The 27,914-nt window shown below is 38.5% G+C and overlaps 1 pseudogene; it reads left to right on the forward strand.

Annotated features, from left to right (window-relative positions):
- Positions 1–1,383: 1,383 nt before the first annotated feature.
- LOC113725370 (abscisic-aldehyde oxidase-like) lies at positions 1,384–25,959 on the forward strand (annotated as a pseudogene).
- The last annotated feature ends 1,955 nt before the right edge of the window (positions 25,960–27,914 follow it).

The following is a 27,914-nucleotide window of genomic DNA, read 5'->3' on the forward strand; positions in this document are numbered from 1 at the left end:
TTCGACATTTTTAGAAGTTCTGTTACGGGTGACTATTTCCGTTACTTTGACACTTTAATCCAAACTATGAGGGGGTTATGTATAGATTTTGAAACCATAGGGGGGTTATGTAAAAAAAAGGTAAACCACAGGGAGGTAAAATGTAATTTACCCATTTATTTTTTGTGGTGATTCAATAAAAATATCCCTAACATTATACTTTTTGCCTATCTTTGCACTTCATCTCTTATTATATTTTGTGTTAAAAGTTCTTATTCAATACCAATCCATACGTACTAGACTTATTGTACTTATATCCAAAAAGCAACAAGACTTGTGGAACTTATAGGAGATTAATGGTACCAATTTGTTATATTTTATTTCATGTTTGAAATATTCTTTAAACTTGAATATTTTGTAAATAAAATGAGTTCTTCCCTTTTTTTTGTTTATTTCACCATAAGGGAATGCTTCATTTTTGTATCTATTAGCATAATTCATATTAATTATAAAGGATATGCAATGCAATTTATTCGATTTATTGGTGAGGAGGATAACACAAAAAACTAACATCAACCCTTGCTCACACCGTTAACCGCCATTCACAAAGACTCACCATACCTTTTATAGCGTAACAGATAGATAGATAGATTATTGTCTTTCATTCAACATGTTATCAAAGGCAAATGTTACGATATTCTGACTCTAAATTATGGTTCAGATTCAAGTTATCGGCTTTACAGCATCTTTAACTTCAGAAAGTCTTGGTTGCATCAGCTGCTTTACTTTGTTAAGTTCAAAGATTCTAGACATACCAATTCTAATTCACTGGATATGATCTTCACTCTCATGGAATTACATAATTCATTTTTGGTGCATTGTTTCACATGAAGTACTTCAAATTCTGGTCCTCTGATATAATTGTCTTACTTCAATGTAAGTTTTTAGTGAGTAAAGTAGAATTGCCTTCATATGACGTTCAATGCAGGAGATATTCAACAACGAAAAGTACTCTGGATTTGTATGCATAGTCATTGCACTGAATCTGAAAAGACAGAATCCAGGAGAACTTTGCTATCTTATCGCTGACTTTCAACTGTTTACACAGCTTTAGCACATTTGCTTTAAAATATTTTGACATAATTTATTGCTCATTTTCTGCTACAGAATTAGTAGCAGCTTGACATGTTCAGCTTTTCACCTAGATAGATATATTCAACAGAATTTGACTTAGTTTCTAGTTGCTTCACTTGACTATTGTGTTAAAGATTGCTAATGTGGGCACATGCATTACTTGTTAAAGCTGTTCATCAAACTGATAGCCTGTTCATTTTTTTTAATGGCACAGGTGGCTGTGGTGCTTGTGTTGTTATGCTCTCTAAATATAACCCTGTGCTTGATCAAGTCGAAGATTTCTCTGTGAGCTCATGCCTAACACTTCTTTGCAGTGTGAATGGTTGCTCAATTACTACCAGCGATGGACTTGGAAATAGTAAAGATGGTTTCCATCCAATTCATCAACGATTTGCTGGATTCCATGCTTCTCAATGTGGATATTGCACACCTGGAATGTGTATGTCATTTTTTGCAGCACTTACGCAAGCTGAAAAAGCAAACAGGCCAGAACCTCCACCAGGATTTTCCAAGCTGACTGTTGTTGAGGCTGAAAAGGCCATAGCTGGAAATCTCTGTCGCTGTACTGGATATCGACCCATTGCTGATGCCTGCAAAAGTTTTGCTGCTGATGTTGATTTGGAGGATTTGGGACTGAATTCCTTTTGGAGAAAAGGAGAGCCAAAGGAAGTTAAATTAAGGAGATTGCCTTTGTATACTCCCGATGGTAGGTTCAGTAGATTTCCAGAATTTTTGAGACTCAGGTTAAAGTCAGCAAAGATCTTGCACTTAGAAAGCAAGTCCTGGTATAGTCCTACTACTCTTGAGGAGCTTAAAAGCTTTTTGGACTCTAACATGATTGAGGATGATATGCGGACTAGGCTAGTAGTTGGTAACACTGGGATGGGTTACTATAAGGAACTAGATAACTACGATAGATACATTGATCTCAAATATGTACCTGAGCTTTCAACGATAAGAAAAAACCACCAGGGAATTGAAATTGGGGCTGCTATGACAATCTCCAAAGTTATATCATGTCTGAAGGAGGAAGGTAACGTAAATTATTCCTCTGATAGAAAGCAGGTCCTTGAAAAACTGGCTGGCCATATGGAAAAAATTGCTTCAGGGTTCATTTGAAATTCCGCCAGTATTGGTGGGAATTTAGTAATGGCACAAAGGAAAAGTTTTCCTTCAGATATAGCTACTATACTTCTTGCTGTAGGTTCTGTTGTTAGCATAACAACCGGCCACAAGCTTGAAAGCCTTACATTGGAAGAATTTTTGGCAAGACCACCTATGGACTCGAGAAGTGTGCTGCTCAGTGTCCATATTCCTTCTTTAAAGCCAAAAGGAAGTGGTAACAGCAACGAATCTAGTTCCAAGTTGATTTTTGAGACCTACCGTGCTGCACCACGACCCCTGGGAAATGCTTTGCCTTATTTGAATGCTGCATTCCTGGCTGATGTGTTACCTCAAGTAAATGGACTTATAGTAAATGATATCCAATTGGCTTTTGGTGTTTATGGGACTAAACATGCAACACGAGCAAGAAAGGTTGAGGAATACCTTTCAGGGAAGATACTAACTGCTAGTGTTCTATATGAAGCAGTAAAATTAGTTAAAGTAGCCGTAATACCTGAAGCTGGCACTTCACATGCTGCTTACAGGACGAGCTTGGCTGTTAGTTTTCTTTTCCAGTTTCTTTTTCCATTTGTCAATGTAGGTTCTGCTATTTTTGGTGGTGTGTCCAATGGATTTACTGGCAATTCACTGGAGGATTCTTCTGAAAACCATAAAAATAATTCTCTGCGTCAATGGGCTAGTCCAAAATTGTTGTCCTCTGCTAAGCAGGAGGTGAAATCAAGTAAGGAATACTATCCAGTAGGAGAACCAATGACAAAGTCTGGTGCTGCCCTCCAAGCTTCAGGTTTATTTGTTTCTCAATTTTGTTGGGATAATTTTTCTTAGACATAATTCGCCACAATCTCTGATTGCTTTAGTTCTAGTTGTTTTACAGACTCAAGTCGCTACAGTTAATGGCCTCTTACAGGCCTACTTCTCAAAACTCATTTGAAAACCTGGCTTAGCTCATCTCCAAACATGCATCAAATTATCGTAACATTTTTATGTTATAAACTTGTGAAACTTTAAATTCCACATTACTCCAAATGTCTTACTAGTTCTTCTTTAGTGAAACATTACCAAAATTTACCTTAGGCAATTGTCTCCATAATATTAGAATTGGTGGACATTTTTAAAGAATACCTTATCAATTCCATTACTTCCATGCAAATTATGTATACTTATCGTCTTCACTTTGTTTTTTGGCCTTCAGACCAAAATTTTGGATCGATGTTTTTAATTCCACTGGCATTGAACTTGCAAGTATGTATTCAACTTGTCCTTGGTAAATTTTCCTGTGGCTTAGAGAAACCTCATTTTCAGTTTCATACTTGTTTGATTCCTTTATTTTTTGGTTTTGGGGGGATGGGGTGTTACGGAGGCGGTAGTCTCGTGTCAAAGCTGTTGCAAGATTGGTTTTTAAAAATCTCAATTCCACCAGTTTTTTCCACTTGGACCTTGTACTATTCTCTTAATTTCACTTTCCCATCATGATCTTCATCTTTCCCCACATTTGAATGTATCAAGATCAATTCCACAGGAGAAGCTGTGTATGTTGATGACATTCCATCACCTCCAAATTGTCTGTATGGAGCATTTATTTACAGTACAAAACCTTTAGCGAAGGTAAAAGGTGTGGAATTGGAATCAAACAATCTACAAAGTGGAGTTGCTGCTCTCATATCTTATAAAGATATTCCAGAAGGCGGGGAAAATGTAGGATCCATGACAACGCTTGGTTTTGAACCTTTATTTGCTGATGAACTTACCAGGTGTGCCGGAGAGCCAATTGCATTTGTGGTAATTTTATGCTTCCAGATCCTCTCCTTTAATCGCAGATACTCCTCAAGTACGATGCCATATCCTGTTTATGTCTTTAATTGGAATAAACATTTATAGGTAGCAGAAACGCAAAAGTCTGCCGATCTTGCAGCAAAATCAGCTCTGGTCGAGTATGACACTGAAAATTTGGATCCACCAATTTTAACTGTTGAAGAAGCCGTGGAGAGGTCAAGTTTTTTTGAGGTCCCTTCTTTCTTGTATCCAACACAGGTTGGTAATTTCTCCAAAGGAATGGCTGAGGCTGATCATCAGATTCTTTCTGCTGAGGTAGTAGTAGTTTCTCATCTCAATTGTTTTGCCACATTTTTCTGAAGTGTTCTTCATATTCTCAAGAATACTGAAAAGCCATGCTCAGTTCCAAGTTTATCTGCTTATTTGTTTTACAGGTCAAACTTGGGTCTCAATACTATTTTTATATGGAGACACAAACCGCACTAGCTGTGCCAGATGAAGACAATTGCATATTAGTTTATAGTTCAACTCAGTCCGCAGAGCATATGCACCATACAATCGGAAAATGCCTTGGCATTCCCGATCATAATGTCCGTGTAGTTACAAGAAGGGTTGGGGGAGCCTTTGGGGGCAAGTTAATGAGATCAATGCCTGTGAGTATCATTAACATGCAGATTAAGTTTTTTCTTAATGTTTTCATAGCATATGCCTTATCTTTGAGTTATTTTGCTGCCATTCAAAGTGGCCTGGTCTATGTCAGATAAGGTAAAAATTTTTACAGGGAAAACAAAGATGATTCTTGCTGAAAGAAGCTTCTGCATGCATTGATGTTGTCCTGTTGAATTGTCAAGCATTGCGGCTTGACTTGTGTGGCAAACATTTCCATCCCACATCGATGGCAGCCAAGGAAAGCCTTCCGTTGTTTTCTTATAAATAGGGAAGCGTATGAAGGTTTAAGGTGCACCACTCAAGAGAGTTATATGGGCTATTAGATTCTTGAGTCATCTAGCCCATTTAGTCAAATATTTTAGGCTTTCTTGTATTGTGTTTAGGAATATTTCCTAAACCTTTTATAAGTGCCTTTTGGCCTAGGAACCACTTTCCTACGGCTTTTGTATTTCTTCTTCATAGTAGAAATATTGCTCCTCCCTCGCCCGTGGACGTAGGTCAATTTGACCGAATCACGTAAATCTTCTGTGTCTTTTATTTACTTTGTTATCTGTCTTTATATGGTCGGTTTTACCGCCTAATTATTATATGGCTGGTATCTACCGCCTATCTATTATATGGTCGGTTATACCGCCTACTTTGTTCTAACTTGAGTTTGTCTATTTCCTGGCCCGGTCCTAACAAACTGGTATCAGAGCTGCTTGATATATTTTGCAAGACAGGTTCATCTCGTGGGGCCCGTTCATCTGGTGGGGTCCGTCCATCCTGTGGGGCCCACTCATCTTGTGGGATCCATTTATTCATGGGGCCCGCTCACCTTGTGGGGTCCGTTCATCCGTGAGGCTCGCTCATCTTGTGGGGCCCGTTCATCTCCGTGGGGCCCGCTTATCTCGTGGGCCCACTCACCTTGTGGGACCCACTCACGAGACTTGCATAGTGGGCCCCACTCACGAGACTTGCATATTTGTTTCGCCAGTTTTTTTAAGACAAATTTCAGATTACAGATTTTGTGACAACAATGATGATAACAAAGACGGTTGTCGAGAAATTCGACAGAAATGTCAACTTCGGCATGTGGCAGCTCAAGATTGAGGCCATTCTTGTTCAAGATGGAGTTGATCTAGCGATTCATGGAATCGAGAACAAACCAGAAGATGTAAAGGATGCGGATTTCGCTGATATGGATAAGAAAGCTAGATCCAGCATAATTTTGAATCTCTCCGATGAGGTATTGCGTGAGGTAGCAACGGAGATTTCAGCCAAGGCTATGTGGGATAAATTGAAAGCTTTGTATATGAAGAAGACAGTCGAGAATCGGCTATATTTGAAGCAGAGTTTGTATATGCTTCGGATGTCTGAAGGTACATCTATACTCTCCCATCTTGATAAATTTGATTCCATTATTATGGATTTGGAGAATATAGATTCGAAAATTGATGATGAAGATCAGGCCCTATTACTTTTGTGTTCCCTTCCCCAGTCCTTTAAGTATTTTCGTGACACTATGATTTATGGAAAGGAAACAATTTCATATCGAAAAATTAAATCTGCACTAAAATCTAAAGAGCAGATAGATAGGGATATTACTGGGGAAACTAGTGGGAGTCAAGCTGATGGCTTGTTTGTTCGGGGTAGATCTGAAAGGAGAAACACAGAAAATAGAAGTAGATCCAAGTCCAGACATAAAAATGTGGTGTGCAACTATTGTAAAAAGAAGGGTCATATTATCTCTGATTGCTTTAAATTGAAAAATAAAGAAAAGCAAAAGGAGAAAAGGAGTGAAACCACCGAGGCTAGTATTGCTGTTGATGAGAATGATGGAACTATTTTCTGTGCAACAGAAAATAATTTTAGGTCTAACAATGAGTGAATTTTAGATTGGGGTTGTTCATATCATATGTGTCCCAACAGGGACTGGTTTTCAACATATGAACCAACTGAAAGTGGAGTTGTCTTAATAGGCAACAACGCTGTTTGTAAAGTTGTTAGCAAAGGTACAATCCAGATTAAAATGTACGATGGTATTGTGAGAACGCTCACAAATGTTAGACATGTTCCAGATTTGAAGAAAAATCTCATCTCTTTGGGCACTCTTGAGTCTATCGGGTGCAGGTATTCAGGTGGAGATGGAGTTCTCAAAATCACTCGAGGAGCTCTTGTTGTTATGAAGGCACACAGATCTGGTACTTTATATATTTTGCAGGGATCTACTGTGACAGGTGCTGTTGCTGTTTCAACATCATCTTTATCATATACAGACATCACCAAATTATGGCATATGCGTTTGGGGCACATGAGCGGAAAAGGTTTGGACATACTAAGCAAAAGAGGACTTCTGTGTGGACAAAGTACCGGTCCATTGGAATTCTGTGAACATTGTATTTTTGGGAAGCAGAAAAGAGTCAGCTTCAGTTCACCAGCAATTCACAAGACAAAAGGTACTCTTGATTACATTCATTCAGATCTATGGGGTCCTTCTCGTGCTCCTTCTAAAGGTGGTGCCAGGTACATGTTGACTTTCTTTGATGATTATTCAAGGAAAGTTTGGGTCTATTTTCTTAAACATAAAAATGATGTTTTCCAAACTTTCAAACAGTGAAAAGTTTTGATTGAGAAACAAACAGGAAAACATGTTAAGCGGTTAAGAACGGATAATGGCATGGAATTTTGTGAAGGTGAATTTAATGAATTTTGCAAAAATGAAGGAATTGTTCGACATCACACCGTCAGAATGACGCCTCAACAAAATGGTGTGGCCGAACGTATGAACAGAACGCTTTTGGAGAGAGCAAGATGTATGATCTCCAATGTAGGATTGACAAACGACTTTTGGGCAGAGGCGATCAATATGGCCTGTTATATTGTCAACCGTTCTCCTTCTGCATCTCTTGATTTCAAAACTCCTGAGGAAGTTTGGTCAGGTACTCCTGCTGATTACTCCAATTTAAAAGTTTTTGGGTGTCCAGCATACATGCACGTGAATGATGGAAAATTGGAGTCTAGGGCTAAAAAGTGCATTTTTCTTGGATATGCTTCTGGGGTGAAAGGATACAGATTATGGTGTCCTGATCCCAAATCTCCAAAATTTGTAATCAGTAGAGATGTTACTTTTGATGAATTGTCTATGTTATCTTCCAAGAATGAGTCTTCTAGTCCTTGTACTACTGATAGTACACAGAAGCAGGTGGAGCTTGATATTGGCAGTTCTGGTCCTTCTCAATCCAAATCTTCTATTCAGCAAGTGCCAGTAGATGCACTTGAATCTACTATTGAAGATAGTTCAGAAGAAGAGGAGTATTCCATAGTCAGAGATAGACAAAGGAGAGACATTCGACCACCACAAAGATATGCAAATTTAGTTGCATATGCTTTGTCTGTTGCAGAAGAAACTGATGCAGCTGGTGAGCCTTCCACCTATTCAGAAGCAGTTTCTTGTGATGATTCTGTAAAGTGGTTGATTGCGATGAATGAAGAAATTGAATCTCTTCATCAGAATGAAACTTGGGTTCTTGTAAAGCCGCCGTCAGCTAAGAAAATTGTTGGTTGCAAGTGGGTCTTCAAGAAAAAGGAAGGTATTCCAGGGGTTGAAGATGCAAGATATAAAGCACGATTGGTTGCAAAGGGCTATAGTCAGGTACAAGGTGTTGATTTTAATGATATATTCTCACCTGTTGTTAAACATAGCTCTATTCGTGTTTTGCTTGCTTTAGTTGCCATGTATAATTTGGAGTTAGAACAGCTCGACGTTAAGACAGCTTTCTTACATGGCGAACTTAAAGAACAAATTTATATGAGACAACCCCAGGGTTTTGAAATTGAAGGTAAGGAAGACCATGTTTGCTTATTAAAGAAATCCTTATATGGATTGAAGCAGTCTCCAAGACAATGGTATAAGAGGTTTGATTCCTTTATGTTGGGTCATGGTTATTTGAGGAGCATGTATGATAGTTGTGTTTACTTCCGAAAGTTAAATGATGGTTCTTTCATTTATTTGTTGCTTTATGTTGATGACATGCTCATTGCTGCCAAGAATTTGTCAGAAATTCACACCTTGAAACTGCAGTTAAATAGTGAATTTGAAATGAAAGATTTGGGAGCAGCTAAGAAAATTTTTGGCATGGATATTAAGCGAGATCGAGGAGTAGAAAAGTTGTTCTTGACCCAGAAAAATTACCTTGACCAAAACGCTCCAAGACCTTCTCAAGGTAATTTTTCTGGGTCAAGAACAACTTTTACAAAACTTCACAAAATTCATTAAATTCATCATTCTTAACCGCTTAAATTCATTAAATTCACCTTCACAAAATTCCATGCCATTATCCGTTCTTAACCGCTTAACATGTTTTCCTGTTTGTTTCTCAATCAAAACTTTTCACTGTTTGAAAGTTTGGAAAACATCATTTTTATGTTTAAGAAAATAGACCCAAACTTTCCTTGAATAATCATCAAAGAAAGTCAACATGTACCTGGCACCACCTTTAGAAGGAGCACGAGAAGGACCCCATAGATCTGAATGAATGTAATCAAGAGTACCTTTTGTCTTGTGAATTGCTGGTGAACTGAAGCTGACTCTTTTCTGCTTCCCAAAAATACAATGTTCACAGAATTCCAATGGACCGGTACTTTGTCCACACAGAAGTCCTCTTTTGCTTAGTATGTCCAAACCTTTTCCGCTCATGTGCCCCAAACGCATATGCCATAATTTGGTGATGTCTGTATATGATAAAGATGATGTTGAAACAGCAACAGCACCTGTCACAGTAGATCCCTGCAAAATATATAAAGTACCAGATCTGTGTGCCTTCATAACAACAAGAGCTCCTCGAGTGATTTTGAGAACTCCATCTCCACCTGAATACCTGCACCCGATAGACTCAAGAGTGCCCAAAGAGATGAGATTTTTCTTCAAATCTGGAACATGTCTAACATTTGTGAGCGTTCTCACAATACCATCGTACATTTTAATCTGGATTGTACCTTTGCTAACAACTTTACAAACAGCGTTGTTGCCTATTAAGACAACTCCACTTTCAGTTGGTTCATATGTTGAAAACCAGTCCCTGTTGGGACACATATGATATGAACAACCCCAATCTAAAATTCACTCATTGTTAGACCTAAAATTATTTTCTGTTGCACAGAAAATAGTTCCATCATTCTCATCAACAGCAATACTAGCCTCGGTGGTTTCACTCCTTTTCTCCTTTTGCTTTTCTTTATTTTTCAATTTAAAGCAATCAGAGATAATATGGCCCTTCTTTTTACAATAGTTGCACACCACATTTTTATGTCTGGACTTGGATCTACTTCTATTTTCTGTGTTTCTCCTTTCAGATCTACCCCGAACAAACAAGCCATCAGCTTGACTCCCACTAGTTTCCCCAGTAATATCTCTATCTATCTGCTCTTTAGATTTTAGTGCAGATTTAATTTCCCGATATGAAATTGTTTCCTTTCCATAAATCATAGTGTCACGAAAATAATTAAAGGACTGGGGAAGGAAACACAAAAGTAATAAGGTCTGATGTTCATCATCAATTTTCGAATTTATATTCTCCAAATCCATAATAATGGAATCAAATTTATCAAGATGGGAAAGTATAGATGTACCTTCAGACATCCGAAGCATATACAAACTCTGCTTCAAATATAGCCGATTCTCGACTGTCTTCTTCATATACAAAGCTTTCAATTTATCCCATATAGCCTTGGCCGAAATCTCCGTTGCTACCTCACGCAATACCTCATCGGAGAGATTCAAAATTATGCTGGATCTAGCCTTCTTATCCATATCAGCGAAATCCGCATCCTTTACATCTTCTGGTTTGTTCTCGATTCCATGAATCGCTAGATCAACTCCATCTTGAACAAGAATGGCCTCCATCTTGAGCTGCCACATGCTGAAGTTGACATTTCTGTCGAATTTCTCGACAACCGTCTTTGTTATCGTCATTGTTGTCACAAAATCTGTAATCCTAAGTTTGTCTCAAAAAACTGGCGAAACAAATATGCAAATCTCGTGAGTGGGTCCCATAAGGTAAGTGGGCCCCACGAGATAAGCGGGCCCCACGGAGATGAACGGGCCCCACAAGATGAGCGGGCCCCACGGATGAACGGGCCCCACAAGGTGAGCGGGCCCCACGAATAAATGGATCCCACAAGATGAGTGAGCCCCACAGAATGGACGGACCCCACCAGATGAACGGGCCCCACGAGATGAACCTGTCCTGCAAAATATATCAACCAACTCTGATACCAGTTTGTTAGGACCGGGCCAGGAAATAGACAAATTCAAGTTAGAACAAAGTAGGCGGTATAACCGACCATATAATAGATAGGCGGTAGATACCAACCATATAATAATTAGGCGGTAAAATCGACCATATAAAGACGGATAACAAAGCAAATAAAAGACACAGAAGATTTACGTGGTTCGGTCAAATTGACCTACGTCCACGGGCGAGGGAGGAGCAATATTTCTACTATGAAGAAGAAATACAAAAGTCGTAGGAAAGTGGTTCCTAGACCAAAAGGCACTTATAAAAGGTTTAGGAAATATTCCTAAACACAATACAAGAGAGCCTAAAATATTTGACTAAATGGGCTAGATGACTCAAGAAGCTAATAGCCCATATAACTCTCTTGAGTGGTGCACCTTAAACCTTCATACGCTTCCCTATATATAAGAAAACAACGGAAGGCTTTCCTTGGCTACCATCGATGTGGGATGGAAATGTTTGCCACACAAGTCAAGCCGCAATGCTTGACAATTCAACAGTCCTGATTGTAGCTTTTCCACAATTAAGTCTTTTCCTCCATCATCAACAACTTGCCAGCAGTTCCTCCAGTTGCTGCTGCAAAGTGACGCCTAGCAATCATCTTATAACTTATTAGATTAGCAAACTAAATTAGTTCATCTTTTAGTTCTGGTGGAACATCACAAGGAATTGATATCAGGACTGTGATGGAATAAAGAATATGTGCACTTCTTGAATTTGGATTTAACATTTGCAAGAGTTGTATAATAGCCTTTTTTTTTTGGGTGACAGTTTAGTCAGTTCCATAGCATATTTTTAGCATTCATAATATTGTGAAGAAAAGAGCTTTATCCTGAAACACAATCATATTCTAACAATTTTGCCTGTGTGTGTGTGTCACAATAGTGTGCTGCAGATAAATGTGCATATGCATATAAACGCTCAGACAACAATATTTCGTGATTGTTTGTTAGGCCTTGTTTAAATTATGGTTTCTTATGCTTTCCTAGTCCTACTTGTATTGGTACAAAAGCTTACAACTGTGTCTTTCAGGATGCTACAGCATGTGCACTTGTAGCACATAAATTACGCCGCCCTGTCAGGACATATCTCAATAGGAAGACTGACATGATAATGATTGGTGGAAGACATCCCATGAAATAACTTACAATGTCGGATTCAAATCAAATGGAAAGGTCACAGCTTTGCACCTTGACATACTGATTAATGCTGGGTTATCTGCAGAAGTTAGTTGATAGGTTGCAATTTTATCATTTATTTTATTATTAATTTTCCCTATTATCTGACCTATTGTGGATTAATTGCTAGATTCTACTCACTTTTGATATTTTGCATTTATTTCAGGGAGTAGAACAAAAATATGATAACAAGTGACAATTTAACAAGAAAAGAGCCCAAATAACAGAGCTTATCCCAGGGGTATTATTGGCAAAGGAAGACTTTTGCCCATTTTGGTAATTTCAAAAGAAGAGAGCAGGGCAGAGGCTTCTATTTTACTGGAGGGCTGGAGCGCCGCAGGGATCCTCGTCTTCTTCTTCCTCTCCGGAAGGAGGCCGCCGCACAGGAGGGAGCTGAAGCTTAGCATGAGATTTGCTTTTCCTTTTGGACTTTTGACCAAGGAGCTCCTGCGCATGGCAGGAATATCAAGGAATTGTTTCCTTTGACTTTTCTTGGGCTTCTTAGTAGTAGTTGCCTCACGGATTTCAGCAGCCAATGTGGCTTTTGTTGACTTTTCTTGTTAGCTTTATAGTAGCTTTTCCTTTGACATGTCAACGGCAATTGAGAGATTGAATCACTCTCCGTAGTTTCTCGTTTTTCCTTATTCCTTCGGCCGAGTTGAATTCGCGCGAGCAAGAATGATGGCCGCAGATTTTGCTTTTATTCCCTGTGGATTTTGTTCATCAATTATGAACTAATTTTCCAATTCTAGTCAAGGAGCAACGAAGGCTCTGATTCGCCTAAAATTGTGAGATCGATTTAATTTTATCTTTTTCTTTTATTTATTGGTATTCGCATATTTCCTGGTTACAGTGCTTATGATTGTTTAATTAATTGATTGTCTTGGATCCGGATAATTAGTTAATTTGGTAATCTATTGTCAATTGGGACGTTAAATCCGTAATTGTTTAATTGTCTCAAAATAGTGACGACTGGCATGATTGGGTTCGTGTCAGGGGAATACGCGGGCTAATCTAAAATAACCCTGGTAGTGCGTTATTTGATTAGAATAGGGCTCCTCTAATACGTAAGGCAATTGGGGAATTAAATTCTATGGGCGTACCTAGGATTATTTCTCAATTAGAGCAGTGATTAACGGGCGTACCTTAATCATCGACACAGTAAGGAGGGGTTGACTGCCATCGCTTGTTTGGCAGTTATAACCTATTTATTAGTAAATAATTGGAATTGCCTTTGCTTATTAATGATCAATTAGGTGCACCATTGCTGAAGTTGTTCCTTGGCTAGATTCTTAATTATCACTCATTAGATTTTAGTAAATTGTTATTTAATCTCTAGTTGGCTATTTTATTTTTATTATTTTACTTTTAGTTGGATTGCTTAAATTGTCACCTTTGGTATAAAAACACCCCCTTTGTCTCTGTGAATTTGAAAAGAAACAATTACACCCAATCCCTGTGGATTCGACCCTGCTTACCACTATCTACAGAAATAACTTTAGTTTGAACAGGTTTTATTATTGCACAGGTTTCGACAACCCGTCAATTTTTTGCGCCGTTGCCGGGGACTGGTGCCAGATTAATTTGTTTCTTTTTGAGTTTATCTTATTTTCAATTTTTTTAATTTATTTTTCTCTTATTTTTTTTATGGCTGCTAAAATTTCATATTTTGATGATAGACTGGACTTTATTCCTGATTGGGGTTATGAGACTCATGTTTTTCCTAATGATCAATGGGCTGTTGCAAATTGTGGAACTTATTTTGACTCAGGTTATTCAACTGACACATGCCCCGCATTTCAAGATTATTTAAGTGCTCCAATTGATACTTTTGGAGATTTTTCACCCCAATATCAAACGCAGTATGACCCTTATTCAAACGGGTATGATCAAGGATGGTGGGATAATTTAAATTTTGATTATGCGACCGGGCCAATGGATTTCCAACAGCAAGAGTCTCAACAACCATCGTCCATGTCAGGTATGTCTTTTCAGGAATTGGGTGAATTATTTATTAATACATACCGATTCCAACAGGAGACACAATGAGGAATGAGATGATGAAGGATGCAATGAGTTATCTGGCAGATCAACTATGTCTATTGACATCCAGAATGAATCGATTGGCTTCTCAAATGGAAGAATTGCCCTCGAAAACCATTGTTGATCTAGAAGAAAATGAGAGTGCAATTTGCTTGACTAGTGATGAGGAGATGCAAGAGTGTCAAAATGAGAAATCTACAGATGCAGTTGAAAAAGAATCCGAAAAGGAAGAAATGGAACCCCAACCGCAACCCATTCAAGTGAAAGAATCCAGTGAACAATCTCCAAATGCGGTGACATCTCCTCCACTCCTTCATCAATATTCTCCCGACTCTTACTCTTCAATTCCTGTTAACGAAATTGACTTTATTATACCAGACAATTTTGAATTTCATGACAGGAATAAATTAAGAGTGGCGATGGCAAGATATCTTGAACCAATAACTGCAAGTGAGGGAGGAGTGAACGGAGAATTCAACTTATCGTTGACTTGTTTGGCGCCATTTACTAGTCCATGGAAGCCCGTAACTCGTATGCCCAAGGATTACTCTATTTATGAGGGATATCAGGACTATATAGTGGATGAAGCATTAAAACGAGTCACAAGATTTTATCCTCCCTAAGCAAACGTGATAATGTCTAGCCAAAGACATTAAAGAAAGGCGCTCATTGGGAGGCAACCCAATTATTTCTTTTAATTGTTTGTTTTGATTTCGTGTGATAGTTTAAATATGTTTTCCTTGAGTTTGATTGGTTTTGGGTTTGAAATTTTCGTTTTTGGTGAGTTGTAGGTGTCTATCTGACTCGGCGCGCCTCCGTCATGTTGCAGGAAAAGCTCACGGTCAAAGAGCTCTCTTGCTCTCATGACGTGCCCGCGTCACGTTCGCAGGAAAGATAAGGATTCTAAAAAAAAAAAAAAAAAAATTTCTTATCACCGTAGCTTTAGTTTCCAAAATTCAAAAAAAAAATTAAAAAAAAAATTGATTTCCGTAGAAAAAAAAACCAAAAAAAAAAAAGAAAAAGAAAAAAATATTTCTCACCATAGCTCAAATGGAGCCTAAAAAAAAAAATAAAAATTTCTTTTTCTTTTTTCTTTTTCCTTCTTTTCTTTCTTTTTCTTTCTTTCTTCTTTCTTCCTTCTCCCCTGCTCTCTCTCTGTTGTCCGAATCCCTTTTGCCCGCCGCCCACTCGCGCCGCCCACCTCACTCACGCCACCACCTCGCGTCTCGCGCGAAGGACCAGCCAGCCATCCACTTCGCACCTCGCCACCCGCCGCTGCTGAAGCTCCATCGCCACCGCCGCTGCTAAAGCTCCATCGCCGCCGCCGCTGCCCATCTTCCTTCCACACGCAGCTCCTTCCTCACGCAACCCAGCTGCCCTGCGCACGAAGCTCCACCGCCGTACAGCCAGGCAGCCGTGCCTCCCTCCAGCTCCTCTGAGCTCCACTGCGTCGCCACCTCCGCCCCTCTCTGCTCGCCTAGCTCGCACGCCACAGCCCAGCAGCCTGAGCTCTCCGCCTTCAGTGCCGCGCCTCTTTCACCAACCCTCGCGACTGACGGCCGCTTACGCACCTCTCCCTTTCTGTCGGAAGCACCGCCAACAGCGCTGCCAGCAGCCGCGCTCCCAGCTCCTCCTCTCGCCCGAAGTCAGCCCGCGGCGCCATGGTTGCGCCGTTCTCCACATCTCTCACTCTCTCTCCCGCGTCTCGCAGCCCCAATCTCTCGCACTCTCACGCCAGCCACTACCACCCCAGTTCTTTATTTGGTAGCCGGTAGAGGTATTTCAACCTCGATCCCCAATTTTTGGTGTTGATTGGTATCATTAGCGGCTGTGTTACTTTACTCCGGATTTGTTCATTTGCTGTTGTTGCCTATCTAATTGATAGTGCAGGGATTATGCCTGTGTTACTACGGTCTATATTCTAACTTGCTATTTCGGGTCGGCCAATTTCTTGGGAATATTTATTGTGTTTTTTGTGGATTTGAGTTCAATTGTTTTGGGTTATTGGGTGTTTGACAGTTGCCCTGCTCTTAGCCTCTTTGATTAGCACATTCGTTGAAATTGGTTGTGCTCTAGCACAGTGCCGGGGGCATTTGTTCAAACTTTTGGGGGGAATTGTTGAAGTTCTTGGGTGGGCTGGAATTTTAACAATTGTCTGTGATATTTTGGGGAGGATCTCGGCCAGTGTTGTGCTTGTTGAAATTTTGGTTGATTTAATTCGGCAACTGCATTCCTTGTTGGCATTAGTAGTTTTTAATCGAGTTTTTGAGGACATTCTAGATGTTGGTTTATATTGCTGATTTGGAGGAACAGTGTCTATGATTTTGGTCTGATCATTTGTGCAATTTGTTGACTCATTTGAGGACTTATTTGTTTCCTGGGTTTGTTTATTGACTTCGGTGGACTGGGTTCCCACCTACGGTTCCTCTACTTGCTCTATTCATTGGAATTCTAGTCGCCTGTTGCTCTTCTTTAGAGATTTAGAATCTTTCTTGTGACTAGATTAACACTTTGGACTATTGCTTTACTACTGCTCTACTTTGCTATAGCAATTTCATTGATTTTGGACTACGTTTTGCACCAGTGGTACTGGTGGGAATATTTTCAATTGAATTTGGTACCTCTATTGGGTTGGCTGAGTTATTATTGTCAAATATCTAAGTTGTCATTGTTGAAATTGCTGATTTTAAGTTAAGGCATTAACTGGCCAACTGGAGCCATTTTTTTTTGAGATTTTGGGTGGACAGAGTTTTGCAATTGCTGGTTGAATTGAGTTATGATGTCTCAGAACTTGGGTGCGCACTTCCACCACATCGATTTCCCTCCATCGTCCCCGCCTACCCCGTAGCCACTTGAGAGGGAAGTTTCGTTGTCCTCTTCACTTTAATTGCTTTAATTCCTCCATTGAGGACAATGTAGGATCTAGGTGTGGGGGGAGGGACAGCTATGCCAGCTTTTAGTTTTCAGATGTCCTTCTTTTATTTCTAGTTTGTTATTTGTCTAGACTTCATTTATTTATTATTATTAATTTTTTTTTAATAAACACCAAAGTTTGATGTTGGATTGTTGTCTCTAATTCTGCTATTGCCAGAGTTTAGTAATAAAAGGGTATCAAGTTAATGTGGTTGGATCCAAAAACATCTCTTTGGTGAATATCAATGATTGTTTTACTCTTATAATTTTTGGTTAACTTTCCTAGGCATAGGGAATGATTGTGGGCATTTTCATGTGAGTTGGTCCGGTTATTAACTTTAGTTCTCCATGTTTGAAAATTAGGCTAGCTGATGCAAATTTTCTTTTGATTTTTGTGTTATTTTGAATTTTTGGTATTATTTGGCTGTGAATAAGAGTTGACTGTACTCCGCTAGTATTTACTACCGAATAACCGGAGATTTTCACCAAAAGTGTCGATTCTCGCGTCAAAAAGTAGTAATTGCTATGAGTACGTGGTCACGTGACGATAGAAGCTGAGTAACCGGGCTCCTTCATCTGGCCAATGTTGGAGTTCGCGTCAAAAGGCTCAAATGGCTAGCGAATAAGTCTTTTGTTACTATTGAAAAAAAAAGAATCAAAAAAAAAGAGAGAGAGAAAAGTAAAAAAAAAAATGTGAAATGTGACGGCCCCACCTCCCCCTAAGGCGAACCAGAGGGTTTGGCGGGTCGCCTGCCCAGCTCTCGCCAGGACTACGGATCAGATTAGAGCTATCTATTGCGATCCGGAACTTACAAACGAGCGTAAACAGGTCAAAATGGTAAAATAACCCAAAATAAAAAAAAATGAAATCCGGAGTCGGTCATGAATAGTAACCGACCCGTCAAAACCCAACCGAAAGAGCACGCAAACATTCACATCTGAACTTTAGCGATTACAATCCAAGAGGACATACAAAAGTTTTCAAAAGTTAATACATATACACGGTTTGCCAAATCAAAAGAGAAAACGCCCCAAAAGTACACTTAGGGTTTTAATACATGAGCTATACAAAAGATATGTTCAACTAGCTCAATTTGGCAGCCATTTGTCAAATCCAGACCAAAAGGGCAAAATTTTCCTGTAAGGAAAACAAAAGGAACAGAAAGGGGTGAGCTTGCGCTCAATGAGGTACCAAACAGATAGCATTAAAATCATGGCATTTCACATTTAACAAATCAGACACACATGTCAGATGTAAAGCAAAGGAACCAATGATTCAAATCAGAAGGATACGGGTGGCTCTCAGGAGCCAAATTTCCAGCGCAGTACTTGATCCAAACCGGTTGACTCTCCGTCAACGTATATAGAACCAACGCGTCCGTAGACCCCTCTTATCACCGAATTCCGTCCACCAAACACCCCTTTACCGGGCCCGCTCACCTCAAACGAACAAAATGGTAATACTCGAGTATACCCGGAATCAAGGGTCTCAATACCCAAAATCCCCGAACAGACTACCGTGGTTCGTTATCTAATCGTCCAGGCCCTTGCCGGCCCGACTCGAATAATTTAGCCACAGGATTGAGCTCATAGGTCATAGAAATCCGAACAGATGCAGACACAGATAACAGATTCAAATTTTGCATAGTAAATTGGCATATGAACAGACTAGAGAACGAGTGTGATAAAGTACACCCCCGTCTCGAACAAATAAACAGATTGCAGAGCAGAAATCAAGTTAAACAGCAATGGAGGGGAGTGGTACACTCACCGGCTCAACTTCAAAAGTTTTTACTTCAGATTGGCCTTAATCGCCAAGAAACCCTAAAATAGCCAAAATAAACCAATTGAAAGTTTCACATCCATAATCGAGTAAACAAAATGCACATGAGGCTCGACTACCAGTCGTATGCCTCGCCAAATAATTACTAATGCAAGGGTGGAAAACATGATTTTCTTGAAAACGAAAAGGTAACATGAAGACCTAGGCACAAACAACCCAAAAGTCCTTTGCTCAAATCACAAGTAAATCCAATAAAATTTCGGCAGCATAACCCTTGTGTTTACCTAGTTTCCAGCCATCATGGCTTCATTATTTCCTCAATTCAGTCCCAACATCTCACACAAAATTCATCTCATTTCCCAAAAGCCGTTCACTAGTCTCAAAGTAGTACAAGTACAAAAGTTAGCTAGGAAATGATCGGAATAAAAACAAGCCCTAAAACTATTCAAATAAACACAATAAAATTTGTTTACAAGTCATAAACCAAGGCCAAGTATTACCAAAATAAGGTTCCATAAGAATATATAAGCATTAAAGGAAATCAGAAAAATCCGGAAATGGAAATAAGCTTTAACCCAAGAAAACAGTTTTTGACGTCATTTTGCAGTTTTGGCACCAAAGGCACTACGATTGTCGGATGAGGGTCCAAGACCCACCATTTCGAAGCTAAAAGACAGGTCTACAACATCACAGAAAGTCACTCAGCCCAGTTTTGAGTGCAAACAGGTCAAAAATACAAAATACTACATCAAAACCGTAAAACAGATTCACCAAAATGCATTCTAGCGGAAATATCATAACTCAGGCCCTACAAGTCCAAATCCAGAAATTCCAAAACCAGATGAAAGCTAATAAACAGGGCGAAATTTCTTCAGAAGGCCTCAACAACTAATTCGGAAGCAAGACAGACCAAAACAACCAATTACAGAAGCAAATCCCAATTTCGGGTAAAACCAGAACAGCAATAGTAATTTCGACTTTTCTCATTCTACACTACTCCGATTGACCTGAAATTTTGTAGGCACCTCTAAAATGTCATTCCCTACAACTTTTATGTTTTGAGCTAAGGCCAATTCGGCCCCTATCTAGGACCTAAAATTTCGGACAGAATGCTCCACTTAAGAACCCTAGGTTTTCAATTTTCTTCCAAAACAGAAATTGGTTGCAATTAATCACTTTTCCCACCTCCTTGAGTCATTAGAGACCATTTCTAATCATCCTAGATAGCCACACAATCATGCTTATATTAAAACAGAAAAATCCCCAAAAATAATAAAATTTCATCATTTCCACCACAAATCAAGAAATAATCCATAAACTTGCATCTTCTACTTTCACTAAGCATGATTTAAGCATCAATTAAAGGGGGGGGGGTGGTTCTTCACAACTTACCTTTAAAACAAGAGAGAGAGAGCTATGGGTCACCTTAACCTTTCAAATAATTTCACACAACAACTCACCACCACTACTTGAAGGTGTTTTATGAAGAAAAATCAAGGTTGGATGGTTGGTTTTGGTGATTGAAGCAAGATTGAAGCCAAAACTTGAAGAGGTTTTCTTTCTTCCTTTGAGAGAGAGGGCCGGCACTTGAGAGGAGAAAATGGTGCAATTTTTGGTTAATTTTGTGATTTATTTGGTCAATGGTAAGACATGGAATAGTAGTCTTAAAGGTAACCCAATCAAATGGTGACACTTGTCACCTAATTTAATGCAAGTCTATCACTTTGTTTCCTCTCACATCAATCCAAATTTGCAACCTCAAAATATCTCATAACACCCGATAAAATAATTCCAGTATCCAAAACGTAATTCAGTTGGCCGAATTTTTCCGAACTTTTCACACTTGTGGGTCCCACGTCCGGTATACGCTCTTAATTTCTAAAAATCTATTTGATACTAGAAAAATCATCTGAAAATTATATTTACTCATAAAATTTATCTAGAAAATTTCCGAATACAGAAAGTGCAGAAAACAAATCATTGAAAATAAGAAAACCTAGAAATATAATAAAACCTAGAAATTGGAAAAATTACGGGTTCTCACATGAAAAAAGATGAAAGTTGTGTTAGTGTGTACTAAAAGTCAGCTTGCCGAATTATGGATTTAATGTTGAGATTTGGGTTAATAGTTGGACCATTTGCTGATAAATGTTGCACGTCATTCCTTTCTCTTAGATTAGTTAACCTGAAATTAGAGGAGTTTGTGGTTTAGAAGCTAACCGGAGTGATGTTTCTTGGACTTGACCATTGATGCTTGATTATTATTTTTCCTGATATCTTGGCAATTTGTTGGATGGAGCAGTAGCCACTATCAAATATTGGTGTTTGTTTGTTGTTCTCATGCTTGAGGACAAGCATGGTTTAGGTGTGGGGGAAATTGATAGGTTGCAATTTTATCATTTATTTTATTATTAATTTTTCCTATTATTTGACCTATTGTGGATTAATTGCTAGATTCTACTCACTTTTGATATTTTGCATTTATTTCAGGGAGTAGAACAAAAATATGATAACAAGTGACAATTTAACAAGAAAAGAGCCCAAATAACAGAGCTTATCCCAGGGGTATTATTGGCAAAGGAAGACTTTTGCCCATTTTGATAATTTCAAAAGAAGAGAGCAGGACAGAGGCTTCTATTTTACTGGAGGGCTGGAGCGCCGTAGGGATCCTCGTCTTCTTCTTCCTCTCCGGAAGGAGGCCGCCGCACAGGAGGGAGCTGAAGCTTAGCATGAGATTTGCTTTTCCTTTTGGACTTTTGACCAAGGAGCTCCTGCGCATGGCAGGAATATCAAGGAATTGTTTCCTTTGACTTTTCTTGGGCTTCTTAGTAGTAGTTGCCTCACGGATTTCAGCAGCCAATGTGGCTTTTGTGGACTTTTCTTGTTAGCTTTATAGTAGCTTTTCCTTTGACATGTCAACGGCAATTGAGAGATTGAATCACTCTCTGTAGTTTCTCGTTTTTCCTTATTCCTTCGGCCGAGTTGAATTCGCGCGAGCAAGAACGATGGCCGCAGATTTTGCTTTTATTCCCTGTGGATTTTGTTCATCAATTATGAACTAATTTTCCAATTCTAGTCAATGAGCAATGAAGGCTCTGATTCACCTAAAATTGTGAGATCGATTTAATTTTATCTTTTTCTTTTATTTATTGGTATTTGCATATTTCCTGGTTACAGTGCTTATGATTGTTTAATTAATTGATTGTCTTGGATTCGGATAATTAGTTAATTTGGTAATCTATTGTCAATTGGGACGTTAAATCCGTAATTGTTTAATTGTCTCAAAATAGTGACGACTGGCATGATTGGGTTCGTGTCAGGGGAATACGCGGGCTAATCTAAAATAACCCTGGTAGTGCGTTATTTGATTAGAATAGGGCTCCTCTAATACGTAAGGCAATTGGGGAATTAAATTCTATGGGCGTACCTTAATCATCGATACAGTAAGGAGGGGTTGACTGCCATCGCTTGTTTGGCAGTTATAACCTATTTATTAGTAAATAATTGTAATTGCCTTTGCTTATCGATGATCAATTAGGTGCACCATTGCTGAAGTTATTCCTTGGCTAGATTCTTAATTATCACTCATTAGATTTTAGTAAATTGTTATTTAATCTCTAGTTGGCTATTTTATTTTTATTATTTTACTTTTAGTTGGATTGCTTAAATTGTCACGTCTGGTATAAAAACACCCCCTTTGTCTCTGTGAATTTGAAAAGAAACAATTACACCCAGTCCCTGTGGATTCGACCCTGCTTACCACTATCTACAGAAATTAACTTTAGTTTGAGCAGGTTTTATTATTGCACAGGCTTCGACAACCTGTCATTAGTCCCGTCATGCCGCTTACCTTGATTGGTACCCTTAAAAAGTATAATTGGGGTGCTTTCTCATTTGACATAAAAGTTTGCAAGACAAACCATTCTACCAAATCTACAATGAGAGCCCCTGGGGAGGTTCAAGGATCTTATATAGCTGATGCTATAATGGAACAAATTGCATCAGCGCTTTCTATGGAGGTAGATTCTGTTAGAAAAATAAATCTTCATACATTTGAAAGCCTTAAGGTGTTCTATGGGGAGGCTGCAGGTGAAGCACTAGAGTATACTTTGACTGACATGTGGGAAAAATTGGGTGCATCTTCATGCTTAGTCCAGAGAAAAGAAATGATAGAGCAGTTTAATCGGGTCAATACATGGAGAAAAAGAGGTGTATCACGGGTTCCAATTGTCTATGAAGTGACAGTAATACCAACTGCTGGCAAAGTTAGCATCCTTCGGGATGCATCTATTGTTGTAGAAGTAGGAGGAATAGAAATAGGCCAGGGTCTCTGGACTAAGGTAAAACAGATAACTGCATATGCTCTCAGTTCAATTGGATGCAATGGGACAGAGAACCTAGCGGAAAAGGTGCGAGTTGTACAGGCAGACACCATAAGCTTAGTGCAAGGGGGTTATACTGGTGGAAGCACGAAATCTGAATCAAGCTGTGAGGCAATCAGATTATGCTGCAATATCTTAGTTGAACGACTAGCCCCGCTCAAAAGTAAGTTGCAGGAGCAAATGGGTTCTATTAACTGGGATGTTCTGATACTTCACGTAAGATGCTCTTCCCAGCTTCTCCGTGGTATAACTTTAGATGTTAATCTGATCAAAGCTTTTTCGTGTTTCATTTCTGAAACAAACTTCTTGTCCACATCCAATATCTGATTTCATGCAGAATTCTTTCTTCAGAAACCTATAGATTGCACAACCCATAGCTAGATTTATTAATCAAGTTCAAATGAAGTTTTTTTTTTTTTTTTTTTCAAAATTTGGGATTGAACAATGTGGTCTATATTTGAACTAGTATCAGGTCATTGGCCAAAAAAAATCCAATATAGTATCTGGAAATATAAGCTGTAAAGAATTACCAAGACTGGAAAAGGTATTTTCCAGTTAAATGATAACAGATTAAACACTTCATATATCAGACAGAAATTGTAGTTAATCTTAAAAAAATTGATTTAGCAGGCTATTTTGTTCTTTTGTTCTAGCATGTTTCAAGAGATGATCAACAACGTTTTTGAAGACCTACTTTAATCTTCCGTTGCTTAAGAATCGAACATAGTCCAATAGTTAAGGGGCTTTCTTTTTCTTCTTAGGATGAGGATCCAATCCTCACAGCCTCCCCATTCCCTTCCCACCTCTTCGTTCCGGGCCTTCCCCTCCTTTTAAAACAACAAAAAGGGAAAGGAAAATTCCTTCTTTGCTACTTTCTGGAACTTGTCTAGGATTGCTACTTTCTGGAACTTGTCTAGGATTACTGTTCACACTTAATGTTTCATAAATTGTTGCGAGTTTTTTCACATTTCTCATTTGGGACTTCTTTGACTGTAGGCATATTCTCAATCTTTAAACTTGGCTGCACATTCTTACTATGTGCCTACGTCCAATTTCGTGCGTTACCTGAACTACGGTGCTGCGGTTGGCGAGGTAAATTTGTCTTCTCCAGCTTTCTCTGTGGGACCATGAAAAAAATTTATCTTATAATCTGTTCATAGAACTTTAGATGATGGATATTCAGCAGTGCACCATTTTGATTGAGCAAGGGACTCTTACATTGGAGAAATCATGGAGTAGTTGTCTGCTGTGTGGCCTTATAATGGATGGTATGAAATGATGAAGCTGTTTGTATTTGTATTGCAGGTAGAAATAAATGTACTGACTGGAGAAACTAAAATTTTGCAAGCAGATATTATATATGATTGTGGACAAAGCTTGAACCCTGCAGTGGATTTGGGACAGGTTAGTTACTTGTTTCTTAATACTTATCCATATCTACTGTGATTGCTAATGCTTGATATTATTTTGGATTACATTTCTTGTTAGCGTGATTCAATACACCTTAAAATTTATTGAGCAAGCTGAGCTCATGAAGAATGACAGACTATGTCCTGTTTTCTTCTTTCAGATTGAAGGAGCTTTTGTTCAAGGAGTTGGATTCTTTATGCTCGAAGAGTTCCATATCAACGCAGATGGATTGGCAATTTCAGATGGCACATGGACATACAAGATCCCTGCAATTGATAACATACCGATGCAGTTGAATGTTGAAGTGGTAAATAGTGGACATCACGACAAGCGTGTTCTATCATCTAAAGGTATTTCTTCAAATTTCTCAACTACGTCCGAACTCAGAAGTAATATAATTGACTTTTACAAGTATTGTGGTCTTTGGTGCTTTCCGGTATCACATGCTGGCTAATCTGTTGGAATCACAACTCTGGAAATGAGGAAAAAGGATGAGGAATCATTGTAAATGTTCTTTTCCTAATACAAAATTTTTTTTTTTTGCATATATCATCTTTGGACACCCCACTGCGCTGCAGAATATCTGTAATCTACTTTTCTTTAAGTAATGATTCAACATCTGAACAAGTAAATCTTAGACAACAAAGCTCCTGGTTCTGAAACCATACCTTGCAGTTTCAACTTTCAACTGAAGGTGGCTCAATGTATGATCCACCAGATTTGAGCTATTAGACTGATCTGGTTTGGTTGAACTTCTTTGTAGAAAAGCGGAGCTACCACATTGCTAATCCAGGCATACAAATGGATGATTTATTTGTTAATATCAAGAACTAGAACTTTTTGAGGAAAAGAATGTAATGGGAATATAGATGTAAACTTCTCACCCTTGCAACTGACACATGAAACGATCATCTGACTGGTGCACATGAACGAACCTGCACAAGCAAGCAAGATATATCTGTATTTGATTTTTAATCTGGAATTGACCATTATGTAGCCTCTGGAGAACCGCCATTAGTTCTTGCAGCCTCAGTACATTGTGCAACGAGGGCAGCAATTAAAGAAGCCAGGAAACAGCTAAATGCTCGGAGCAGACTTGATGGACCTGATCCAGCATTCGAGTTGGATGTCCCAGCAATTATGCCTGTTGTGAAGAATGCCTGTGGCTGTTGAAAGGTACTTGGAAAGCTTGCTTCATTGATTTGATCATCCACAGGCATTTAATCTTACTGTATATAAGTTGTAACAATCTTAGTTATAGTTGTGTATGGAATTATACATGTTACACTCCTTGAATGATAGTTATTCATCATAAAGAATGATAACAAAGACTGTTGTTTGATCAAATATCATTACCTTCGTATAGTGTCAAATTTTCCTATGTTCTTGATCTTGTTATTCTCTAAATTTTAAGTTGTTTCTTGGTCCAAACTCTGAGCCTGTTCCTTGGTAAATGACTTCTCTTGTGCACTTCTGGTGAGGAAAAAAAAAGAACAAAGAAAAAGCTTGAAGGATGATGAGCTACCATCTTGATTAACTCCACTGGGGGGGGGGGGGGGGTCCTGGAATGGCAATCGTTTTCTACATTAGCTTGCAGGCGATTAATTCAATATTTCACTCCAGAAAAATTCTGAGTTCATCGTTTTATCATACGGTCATGGGAATGGAATCATTATATCAATAGAAAATTAAGACAATCATGTGCAATGTTTTAAAAGGTGTTCGTGGGGCGAGTTCCGGTGCGGAGCGTTTTAGTACTACCTGTGGGCAATTGCCTAAAGCGAAAGTGCTCTGGGACACCTCTGAAGTGAGGCGTTTAAAGCGTACACCCTACAAATTGTCTTATAAAAAAAGATTTAACTTCATCAATTAAGTTTTTAACTTTTCAATATTTAACTTTATTACTAATTTACTATCTATTATATTGAGACATTGAGTGAATTTGATATAATTTTTTTGAAATATACTATATGGTTAGGCAAGAAAGATAAAGGAAAAGAGATTGTTACGTGTAGATTGGATCCTATGATGTGGTGGAAATTCCGGAGCCACCATCAATTATTGAAAAAAAATTACCTAGCGTATATACACTAGATGATGATAATGACATGGATGATATTGACTTTGATGAATAGTATCATTTTATTTGTCGGTTTGTTTCTAATTGTTGGTGTTATTCCTTGTTATGTATTATAAGCAATTTGGTTGCTAATTTGGTATTTTATTTTTTATATGAGTTAAGTGTGTTTATTGAAACAATTAACCTTTGAAGTTTGTGTCTACTTGAATTTATGTGTTTGTAATTTAAGTGCTTGATAATGTGGTGACTTCTTAGTTGTGACTAGTTTGCTTCTAAGATTGAACATTTTGTAATGTTAATTATTCCGCTTTTTTGTGCAGCTAATATTAATATGTATGTTTCTTAAATTATTAGTTAGAGTTATACAATAATAATTCTTTATCTGTATAAATTTGCTTAATTTTATCTAATTTTATTATGTTTATTTATATCTTCAAATGACTTTTTTTTTATAATATATATCATATTTGTATATATTTAAAAAATAAAAACTCGCAGGGCTTATACCTCATGTCTCGGGACTTTCACCCCATTGGGGCGGATACTAAATACTGTGCCCAACGCTTTTGTCTTTTAAAACATTGCTCATGTGTGGATTGCCAATGACACAAATATGGAAGTGCCAATATCGCCACCCTATGTTCCAATGGTAGTACATTAAATGTAGTAAATCATGAGTAAATAAGGCTGAATTTGATTTACCGTCTTGATTAACTCCATTGGGGTTCCTGGCAATGGCTTTCTGCATTAGTTTGCCAGTGATTAATTCAATATTTCACTCGAGAAAAATTCTGAGTTCATGGTTTTATCGTTCGATCATGAGAATGGAAAAATTCTGATTTCATCGAGCTTAAACAATTCATTTGCCTCAGGAGGGGGCCTGCCTAGAGATCATAATGGGCATGTAGTCTTTGCTTTTTACAAGAAATTCGGAGAAATGGTTTTTTTTTGGTAAGTGAAAGGTTCTGAATCCAAAATCTTCTATTACTTGCAATCCCTGTTTCGTGCTATCCAATCCAATCCTTCCCCAAAATAGGTTTTTAGCAGAATGTTTGACTCTTTTTTGGGGGCTGCAATTGTGTCACACTCAGGGCTTTAGAGACGTTTTGATTGAGGTTCATTCCCAGCTACTTGTTCATCTTACGTATTTATATTAAGGTATCATCT

This window comes from Coffea arabica, chromosome 1c (assembly GCF_036785885.1).
Source record: "Coffea arabica cultivar ET-39 chromosome 1c, Coffea Arabica ET-39 HiFi, whole genome shotgun sequence".
NCBI lineage: Eukaryota > Viridiplantae > Streptophyta > Magnoliopsida > Gentianales > Rubiaceae > Coffea > Coffea arabica.